Source organism: Aedes aegypti, chromosome 2, assembly GCF_002204515.2.
Source record: "Aedes aegypti strain LVP_AGWG chromosome 2, AaegL5.0 Primary Assembly, whole genome shotgun sequence".
Classification (NCBI taxonomy): domain Eukaryota; kingdom Metazoa; phylum Arthropoda; class Insecta; order Diptera; family Culicidae; genus Aedes; species Aedes aegypti.
The window spans coordinates 5,285,365-5,295,885 of record NC_035108.1 but is presented as its reverse complement, the minus strand read 5'-3'; the positions used below and the strand labels follow the sequence as shown (position 1 = coordinate 5,295,885).

Genomic DNA, 10,521 nt, shown 5'->3' with positions numbered 1-10,521 from the left:
TCAGGGCTGAAATTACTAAAAATTTAAGAAGCTGTCTATCTGACGTTACCACACTATGCACGTTCTTATTCCAAATTTTTTGGGATCCTGATCTTCAAGTAGACACTCATCTCTTCTCCACTTAGAAATAAAGACATTTATGAAGAGTCTTATACAAACTAACATTAGCCTATAATGTATCTAATTTATTGAAACAATTAAGGTGAAGATGAATCGAAGCCAAAGCTCAAATTTTCAAAAGCACGGATCTGGAGAACCAAACATCCGTTTAAGCTGGAAACCTAATCGATTGGTCACCACCAGCTAGTGACCAATCGATTAAGTTTTCAGCTAAAACGGATATTTGGTTCTCCAGATCCGTGCTCTTGAAAATTTGAGCTTTGGCTTCAATTCATCTTCACCTTAACAAAACATTCTCCAACCAAAAAGCTTCAATGCTTTGGCAAGAATGGTTGTTGTTGAGTATGTATACTTCTATGTTTTTGATGAACCAGTTAAACATAAGTTCTACTGAATAAACAACAGGAACTTTAGTTAAGTTTTCAGTTCAAAAATACATGTTACATTGCGAAACAAAAATAACCTTTTTCTGTGTCTACATTAAATTTTAGAATGTTGAATCTTATACCGCTCACAGAAATTTACAAGCACGTTTTATCGTTCGGCAATTATTTACATCGAGCTTGCAAAATAGGATCTTAACTTTAGTGTTAGACATGATTTGATCGACATTACCGGAATATCAATTTGATCAAATTTTCGATCATGCTTGCATGCCAGTTACAAAGTTTTCTAAATAATCCATCTCTTGTATTGACTAAAGTAATACACACTTCATTGATTCGTAATAATAAGCATCCAAAAACTCATATGTGCTGTATTTTTTTGCACATAAATTTACATACAAACCGGTTAACTTGATTGCAAGTTGGATGAAATCTATAAGTAATGCATTTTCAAAAGTGTTTGTATTGAACCAAGCCAGCTTGGACGTTTTTAGATTCGGCAATAGATTCAGTGGAGTAAAAAGCTGTACACCCGATTCTGTTTTTGCACGGGGGATGCGTACCGTGCAAAAAAAGTTTTCAGTTCAAAATTTCAAAAACCGTGCAAAAAAGTAACACCAATTCTCGACGTTTCATGCAAAAATAAAGTTTTTGTAAAAAAATTTGTTTGGAAACTTTTTTTGCACGGCCGTGTAAAAAAAATCCGTGCAAAAACAGAATCGGGTGTACTTTGAGAAATAAATGTTCCGCTGTGTTATCGGCTAAGGTATTTCTCGTTGAGAGTAGTGTTTGATCCTTTGCTCGTGTCGCTTGCTCCTGCGGGGGCGGGTGATGTGAGCAGGATCAATCGTGTTGCGCGTCGCTCGCGCGGCATGAATAAATAGTGGCGTGATTCGCGGGTAGGGTCAGTAGTGTTTGATCCTTTGCTTGCGTCGCTTGCTCCTGCGGGGGCGGGTGATGTGAGCAGGATCAATCGTGTTGCGCGTCGCTCGCGCGGCATGAATAAATAGTGGCGTGATTCGCGGGTAGGGTCAGTAGTGTTTGATCCTTTGCTTGCGTCGCTTGCTCCTGCGGGGGCGGGTGATGTGAGCAGGATCAATCATGTTGCGCGTCGCTCGCGCGGCATGAATAAATAGTGGCGTGATTCGCGGATAGGGTCAGTAGTGTTTGATCCTTTGCTCGTGTCGCTTGCTCCTGCGGGGGCGGGTGATGTGAGCAGGATCAATCGTGTTGCGCGTCGCTCGCGCGGCATGAATAAATAGTGGCGTGATTCGCGGGTAGGGTCAGTAGTGTTTGATCCTTTGCTTGCGTCGCTTGCTCCTGCGGGGGCGGGTGATGTGAGCAGGATCAATCATGTTGCGCGTCGCTCGCGCGGCATGAATAAATAGTGGCGTGATTCGCGGATAGGGTCAGTAGTGTTTGATCCTTTGCTCGTGTCGCTTGCTCCTGCGGGGGCGGGTGATGTGAGCAGGATCAATCATGTTGCGCGTCGCTCGCGCGGCATGAATAAATAGTGGCGTGATTCGCGGATAGGGTCAGTAGTGTTTGATCCTTTGCTCGTGTCGCTTGCTCCTGCGGGGGCGGGTGATGTGAGCAGGATCAATCGTGTTGCGCGTCGCTCGCGCGGCATGAATAAATAGTGGCGTGATTCGCGGGTAGGGTCAGTAGTGTTTGATCCTTTGCTTGCGTCGCTTGCTCCTGCGGGGGCGGGTGATGTGAGCAGGATCAATCATGTTGCGCGTCGCTCGCGCGGCATGAATAAATAGTGGCGTGATTCGCGGATAGGGTCAGTAGTGTTTGATCCTTTGCTCGTGTCGCTTGCTCCTGCGGGGGCGGGTGATGTGAGCAGGATCAATCGTGTTGCGCGTCGCTCGCGCGGCATGAATAAATAGTGGCGTGATTCGCGGGTAGGGTCAGTAGTGTTTGATCCTTTGCTTGCGTCGCTTGCTCCTGCGGGGGCGGGTGATGTGAGCAGGATCAATCATGTTGCGCGTCGCTCGCGCGGCATGAATAAATAGTGGCGTGATTCGCGGATAGGGTCAGTAGTGTTTGATCCTTTGCTCGTGTCGCTTGCTCCTGCGGGGGCGGGTGATGTGAGCAGGATCAATCGTGTTGCGCGTCGCTCGCGCGGCATGAATAAATAGTGGCGTGATTCGCGGGTAGGGTCAGTAGTGTTTGATCCTTTGCTTGCGTCGCTTGCTCCTGCGGGGGCGGGTGATGTGAGCAGGATCAATCATGTTGCGCGTCGCTCGCGCGGCATGAATAAATAGTGGCGTGATTCGCGGATAGGGTCAGTAGTGTTTGATCCTTTGCTCGTGTCGCTTGCTCCTGCGGGGGCGGGTGATGTGAGCAGGATCAATCGTGTTGCGCGTCGCTCGCGCGGCATGAATAAATAGTGGCGTGATTCGCGGGTAGGGTCAGTAGTGTTTGATCCTTTGCTTGCGTCGCTTGCTCCTGCGGGGGCGGGTGATGTGAGCAGGATCAATCATGTTGCGCGTCGCTCGCGCGGCATGAATAAATAGTGGCGTGATTCGCGGATAGGGTCAGTAGTGTTTGATCCTTTGCTCGTGTCGCTTGCTCCTGCGGGGGCGGGTGATGTGAGCAGGATCAATCATGTTGCGCGTCGCTCGCGCGGCATGAATAAATAGTGGCGTGATTCGCGGATAGGGTCAGTAGTGTTTGATCCTTTGCTCGTGTCGCTTGCTCCTGCGGGGGCGGGTGATGTGAGCAGGATCAATCGTGTTGCGCGTCGCTCGCGCGGCATGAATAAATAGTGGCGTGATTCGCGGGTAGGGTCAGTAGTGTTTGATCCTTTGCTTGCGTCGCTTGCTCCTGCGGGGGCGGGTGATGTGAGCAGGATCAATCATGTTGCGCGTCGCTCGCGCGGCATGAATAAATAGTGGCGTGATTCGCGGATAGGGTCAGTAGTGTTTGATCCTTTGCTCGTGTCGCTTGCTCCTGCGGGGGCGGGTGATGTGAGCAGGATCAATCGTGTTGCGCGTCGCTCGCGCGGCATGAATAAATAGTGGCGTGATTCGCGGGTAGGGTCAGTAGTGTTTGATCCTTTGCTTGCGTCGCTTGCTCCTGCGGGGGCGGGTGATGTGAGCAGGATCAATCATGTTGCGCGTCGCTCGCGCGGCATGAATAAATAGTGGCGTGATTCGCGGATAGGGTCAGTAGTGTTTGATCCTTTGCTCGTGTCGCTTGCTCCTGCGGGGGCGGGTGATGTGAGCAGGATCAATAGTGTTGCGCGTCGCTCGCGCGGCATGAATAAATAGTGGCGTGATTCGCGGGTAGGGTCAGTAGTGTTTGATCCTTTGCTTGCGTCGCTTGCTCCTGCGGGGGCGGGTGATGTGAGCAGGATCAATCGTGTTGCGCGTCGCTCGCGCGGCATGAATAAATAGTGGCGTGATTCGCGGATAGGGTCAGTAGTGTTTGATCCTTTGCTCGTGTCGCTTGCTCCTGCGGGGGCGGGTGATGTGAGCAGGATCAATCGTGTTGCGCGTCGCTCGCGCGGCATGAATAAATAGTGGCGTGATTCGCGGGTAGGGTCAGTAGTGTTTGATCCTTTGCTTGCGTCGCTTGCTCCTGCGGGGGCGGGTGATGTGAGCAGGATCAATCATGTTGCGCGTCGCTCGCGCGGCATGAATAAATAGTGGCGTGATTCGCGGATAGGGTCAGTAGTGTTTGATCCTTTGCTCGTGTCGCTTGCTCCTGCGGGGGCGGGTGATGTGAGCAGGATCAATCGTGTTGCGCGTCGCTCGCGCGGCATGAATAAATAGTGGCGTGATTCGCGGGTAGGGTCAGTAGTGTTTGATCCTTTGCTTGCGTCGCTTGCTCCTGCGGGGGCGGGTGATGTGAGCAGGATCAATCATGTTGCGCGTCGCTCGCGCGGCATGAATAAATAGTGGCGTGATTCGCGGATAGGGTCAGTAGTGTTTGATCCTTTGCTCGTGTCGCTTGCTCCTGCGGGGGCGGGTGATGTGAGCAGGATCAATCGTGTTGCGCGTCGCTCGCGCGGCATGAATAAATAGTGGCGTGATTCGCGGGTAGGGTCAGTAGTGTTTGATCCTTTGCTTGCGTCGCTTGCTCCTGCGGGGGCGGGTGATGTGAGCAGGATCAATCATGTTGCGCGTCGCTCGCGCGGCATGAATAAATAGTGGCGTGATTCGCGGATAGGGTCAGTAGTGTTTGATCCTTTGCTCGTGTCGCTTGCTCCTGCGGGGGCGGGTGATGTGAGCAGGATCAATCGTGTTGCGCGTCGCTCGCGCGGCATGAATAAATAGTGGCGTGATTCGCGGGTAGGGTCAGTAGTGTTTGATCCTTTGCTTGCGTCGCTTGCTCCTGCGGGGGCGGGTGATGTGAGCAGGATCAATCGTGTTGCGCGTCGCTCGCGCGGCATGAATAAATAGTGGCGTGATTCGCGGATAGGGTCAGTAGTGTTTGATCCTTTGCTCGTGTCGCTTGCTCCTGCGGGGGCGGGTGATGTGAGCAGGATCAATCGTGTTGCGCGTCGCTCGCGCGGCATGAATAAATAGTGGCGTGATTCGCGGATAGGGTCAGTAGTGTTTGATCCTTTGCTCGTGTCGCTTGCTCCTGCGGGGGCGGGTGATGTGAGCAGGATCAATCGTGTTGCGCGTCGCTCGCGCGGCATGAATAAATAGTGGCGTGATTCGCGGGTAGGGTCAGTAGTGTTTGATCCTTTGCTTGCGTCGCTTGCTCCTGCGGGGGCGGGTGATGTGAGCAGGATCAATCGTGTTGCGCGTCGCTCGCGCGGCATGAATAAATAGTGGCGTGATTCGCGGGTAGGGTCAGTAGTGTTTGATCCTTTGCTTGCGTCGCTTGCTCCTGCGGGGGCGGGTGATGTGAGCAGGATCAATCATGTTGCGCGTCGCTCGCGCGGCATGAATAAATAGTGGCGTGATTCGCGGATAGGGTCAGTAGTGTTTGATCCTTTGCTCGTGTCGCTTGCTCCTGCGGGGGCGGGCGATGTGAGCAGGATCAATCGTGTTGCGCGTCGCTCGCGCGGCATGAATAAATAGTGGCGTGATTCGCGGGTAGGGTCAGTAGTGTTTGATCCTTTGCTCGTGTCGCTTGCTCCTGCGGGGGCGGGTGATGTGAGCAGGATCAATCGTGTTGCGCGTCGCTCGCGCGGCATGAATAAATAGTGGCGTGATTCGCGGGTAGGGTCAGTAGTGTTTGATCCTTTGCTCGTGTCGCTTGCTCCTGCGGGGGCGGGTGATGTGAGCAGGATCAATCGTGTTGCGCGTCGCTCGCGCGGCCTGAATAAATAATGGCGTTAAACGGGTTAGGCGTGAATGTTTCATGGATCGCATCACCAATCGCTGGTGACTCCCAGATCTTTACCTTATCCCACTAACCCAATATCCTTTCCATGACAACTGTGGAGATGCAGAAGATTCTTCGGTCTCTAGTAACAACGGTTGTCTAGCTAACATTCCTTCCCTTCCTCGATGACCGTAAGGACGTGGCCGGCGCTGTTATTGACTTTTAAAATTTGAGCTCTCGATTTGTGCACATTGAAGAATGGTTAGCTAATCCCAAGCCCCATTCATTGATTCCCTGTGCAACTTCGATTGCTCTAGTCAATCACGGAGTAGCAACTACGAATTGTACGGTCATATATGCTCATGCTCATGCTCCGCTGTGTTATCGGCTAAGGTATTTCTCGTTGAATGTTTTCAGGTTAGAAGTTTTCTCGACAAGTGTACATATGGCAAAAAGAGCTCTCAGTCAATCTGTTAAGTGTTTACAAAAACAACTTTCCCAGTTGTGATGTAATGATATAAAGAAGAATAGGAAGGATCAGAAAAAAAGAGATAATGTAACGTTTTACGTTTTTTGTAGTTTAAAAACATTAATAATAAACAAAAAAAAATAAAAACAAAAAATGGTTTTAGTTTTTATAGCGTTGAATAAAAATATTTTGTTTGCGTTCGTAAAATGCAGCGATCCATGTAGCGTAAGCATATGTGGATTGCGTTTGCCATAACGAATTATGAAAGCTTCGCAAAGCGCCATGTACACATTTTGGCGTAATTCAGATTTGTCGCCACACCTACCACACGCCATGCAAAAGCAGTTGGCGCGATTTTCTATAATAGTTGCTTTTTGTTTGGATAGTTGGACGGTCAGAATAGGCAGTTTCTTGGCACAAGAGTTTCTTCGACTCGATCATTTCGCTACGAAGTTGGCTGGAGAGCAGAAGTGCGGGAGTCGTGTGATAAAATTACGTTCAGTTGCAGTAAACTTTGAAAGTTGAAGTTAAATCCGGTGAAATTAAATTTGAAGTCTTAGGTAAAAGTTAGTGAGTGAGTTTGAAAGTAACAAGTTGTGCTAAACGTTTTGTGTATTTCTTTCTTTAGAGGACTGAGGTCCGTGAATAATTCGCGTTTCTGCGCAAAAGGTTTTATTAAGTTTATCTCAACGGAAAAAGGTAATTATAATTAATTAATTGCATGAAGACTTAAAAACAAATGTGATTTCGCGTTGGACGTGCAGCGCTCTGCGCTTTTTCCGTACGGCTGGATTTCTTTCCGTTGGTATTCGGCATCCGTCACCGCCGAACCGTGAATTGTGAGTCCGTTCATCGAGGATTTGGAAGTCCGTTCTTCGTCGAGACCCGTGTGCAGTGCAAAAGGCCCGCCTTTATCGGGTAGTCAAACGGAGGCGCGAGTGAAGTCGCTAAAGTAATTCTGTAGCGAATTTTCCCTCCTTCAAACGTCAATTACTGAAGGAGAAGGTCCAGTCACGTTATTCCTTTTTGGACCAATTTCCGAGAGTTCGGTTCGTTGTAGCGTGACGTCAATTACACGCCACGAACCTCGATCCTAACCCAAAGATAGGGCTGCATTACTCCCCGCTTGGATTAGCGGACAGGTACGCGAAGCCGGGTCGCTGGGTACGTGCTTCTCTATTGGAAGGAGCGGATCGTCCCGGGTATTGATAGGCGAAATCGCCGTTTCACTCTCGTTTACGAAATCGGAAGCTTCCGTTCCAGCCGCCACTCCCTCCGCAACGTTATTCTGGCCATTTTGCACGCGGGTCCATCCTTCGCTGCCCGCCAATTTGCAGCACGGACAAGTCGGTGGCCACCATTTCGTTTCCGCCATCACCGAGGTCGATCGTCGCCATCCCATCGAGTCTGCGGAGTCGACATTTCGGTTCCCGTCAACGAGCCTTCATCGAGTCAACGCCAAAATCCTGCGCAGGTACGTCAAGAGCTTAATTTGTACATGGCCATGTTTGCTCTTTTCCATTCCGTACGGTTTTTGCTAGTCCATCCCGAATGAATGGAGAATCGTTTCCTAAAATAAACAGTTTTTGAAGAAAGATTAGTTACTTTTTCCGTTACGTTTAACTATGCTTAAAAAAAACTACTCGCTAACTTACATTACGTTTCGTTCCGTTTATTAGCTCTATTGAGTAAGCATCTTCTTCTGAATTCCCTAAAACTTTAAGGCTGTTGAGGAGTAAAAGTCATTCTTGCGTTTGATTTTCTAGAGTTGTTTACCAAGAACCGTTCAAAACTCTCCCAGAGAGTAAAGTCTCTAAACGTCGGGCAAATCTGAACACGACTGGTGGTCTCTCGTTGAGAGTGGCGCTTAAGCCACCGAGTTTGCTAATAATCTCTAGTAAAGTTTTACGAACGGTTACATTGGCGCCCAACGTGGGGCCCGAACCCACGACCCTGAGATTAAGAGTCTCATGCTCTACCGATTGAGCTAGCCGGGTTCTTCCCTTCCCTTCCCTTCTTCTTGTTTAATTTTTGTTTACAAAAAATAATGATCAGCTTGACACACTTTTGCTTTCATCATTTATACAAATATGACTAATCTCAAAGTGCATAGTACATTTATGTGATTATCGTTTTAATATTCCATAACACATCTATTGACATTCTGACCAAAAGTAAGACTATAACTATTAAGGATTTATCGCAAAATCATACTTATTGATTGGAGACTGCAATCAAATTCCATTACGAACCTACACGAATGAACAATTGAAAGGATCCTCACAGCCCCTTAACATCAATATTATGCATATATTCAACCAAAATGTGTACTTGCCGGCTAAAAGTGCTATTTTCTATACAGATTTGTAAAATATTTTGTCTAAGAAAAAAATTCCGTTTTTGTCACGGTTCCGTTTTTGTCAACTGAAAATCGCCGATCGTGTTGATAAAAACGGAACATACCTGTATATCAAATATTTGAATAAATTTTGGATATGATATAGTGTTATCAATATTAGTTAGTCTACTATTAGTCTACTATTCTATTTATTTTTATACAATATTTTTTTTATGATTGTTGTTAACTCGATCAGAATATTATCATATTGAGTTGTCATAGTAGATCTCGATCCCCGCCCCAGAAGTCAAAAATAAGTCAATACTTCGACTTGAGCTCATCCTGGTATGCGATTGTCATAGGCTTTGCTATTTTCTTGTGCTCGAGTTACGAGACCGTGGACGCTATGCCGGGTCCACACGCCGATATGATGATATAGACTGAAACGGTTTTTTTTTCGTAGCTTCTCCGCACGACGACGACCACTGTTTGTATAGAGATATGCGGATATTATACTAAAAATGTGTATAAAGTAAAACAGAGGCAAATGGGCAACAAATAACACACTCGAGTGGCGGCCTACGACGACGATCAAGCGATGCGAACGAGGAGCGGAGCGAGCTCAGGAAGGTGAGAGACAACAACTCACGAAGGTGCGCAAAGTCGGGCGAAACAAAAATTAAATATATAATAACAATCAGGAAAATATGAGGAGGATGAGCGGCGAGCGGCGGGCGAAGGAAACGACCGCGAAAAGTAAAATAGCTGAGAAAACAAAAATAAATCCATTAAAATGTTCAGGAGGGCATGAATTTGAATTGAATATCAATGAACACCAAAGTGGCAAAACGCTCCGCTGGTTCCCGTGTGTACTTCACTTAGTTAAGCCTCTATTTGATAGCGCGAGCGACGGAAGCGTGGCCTGGAAGAAGAGTTTCTATGCTTTTGTCTTCCTAAGGTAAAGCTGACGATGGGAAGAGGTGCGGGGTGAGGTACTCAATTAAAGAGGGTGCGGCTGGGAAACTATAAGAAATAGGTTAACCTTCAGCTAGAACCTCAGTAGAAGCAAAGAAAGAACGGTTTTCTATTTCGACCATGTCAGCAAAAACATACGCCAGGTTCTACCGAGATTTGAACTCGGATCGTTGGATTCAGAGTCCAAAGTGCTAACCATTACACCATAGAACCAGTTGATGCAGGTTTGAACAACCGACAAATTTAAATATTGCTCGGCAAATCTACTTTACACTTCAATTTAAAATTTGATATCCATGCTACTCAATCAAAGTCTACTACAACCAGGTATGGCCCTGCACTGAAATGCTACCAAAAAGATCCTCTAAAGAGGGCAAAACCTACCGATAGAGACAGACAGCACAAGCTCATTCAGCGTTAACCATTTGTCTGTATTCTGGGGTCAATATGACTCGAGGGTACTTTGAAGAGATGTAAATTTTTTATTGGTGAAGGTTGTTGGTGTATTTATTTTCAGTAAAACTGAATTGAACTCTCCTTCCAAAAGAGGAAAAAATCGGAAACCGATTCAAATATCGCCAAGTTATAACGATTTGAGTTTGGGGTCAACACAGCACAGAAAACGTTCCTTTTCTTTTGACCGACAGAAGGTTAAAGTGATTTCAATCCGGAACGACTCCTGCTCCGCCAGCCATTCCCCTTCTAATCTGGTCGCAAACAAAACCACTGCTGCTGATACTATCTACCTAGGGATCGACTCCACTAAAGCAGACGAATAATGGCCACTGACTGGAGGCAGCTTGCAGCCGAGGTCGAAGTCAACTAAAACTATGCTAAGCCGCGTCAATATCTCGTCGTCTTCGCTCATTTTTTCTGTTGCCCCTTGGAAAAGCTAGGGGGGTGATGATTGGGAAGGAAGGGTCTAAGTTTGTTGCCATTCGTCT

The 10,521-nt window shown here is 47.5% G+C and overlaps 2 non-coding genes across 2 annotated transcripts; both read right to left on the bottom strand.

Annotated features, from left to right (window-relative positions):
• Positions 1-8,188: 8,188 nt before the first annotated feature.
• On the bottom strand, positions 8,189-8,261 carry Trnak-cuu. The gene has a single exon. It is a non-coding gene; the product is annotated as a tRNA-Lys (tRNA).
• Positions 8,262-9,718: 1,457 nt separating this feature from the next.
• On the bottom strand, positions 9,719-9,790 carry Trnaq-cug. Its single transcript has one exon. It is a non-coding gene; the product is annotated as a tRNA-Gln (tRNA).
• Positions 9,791-10,521: the final 731 nt, after the last annotated feature.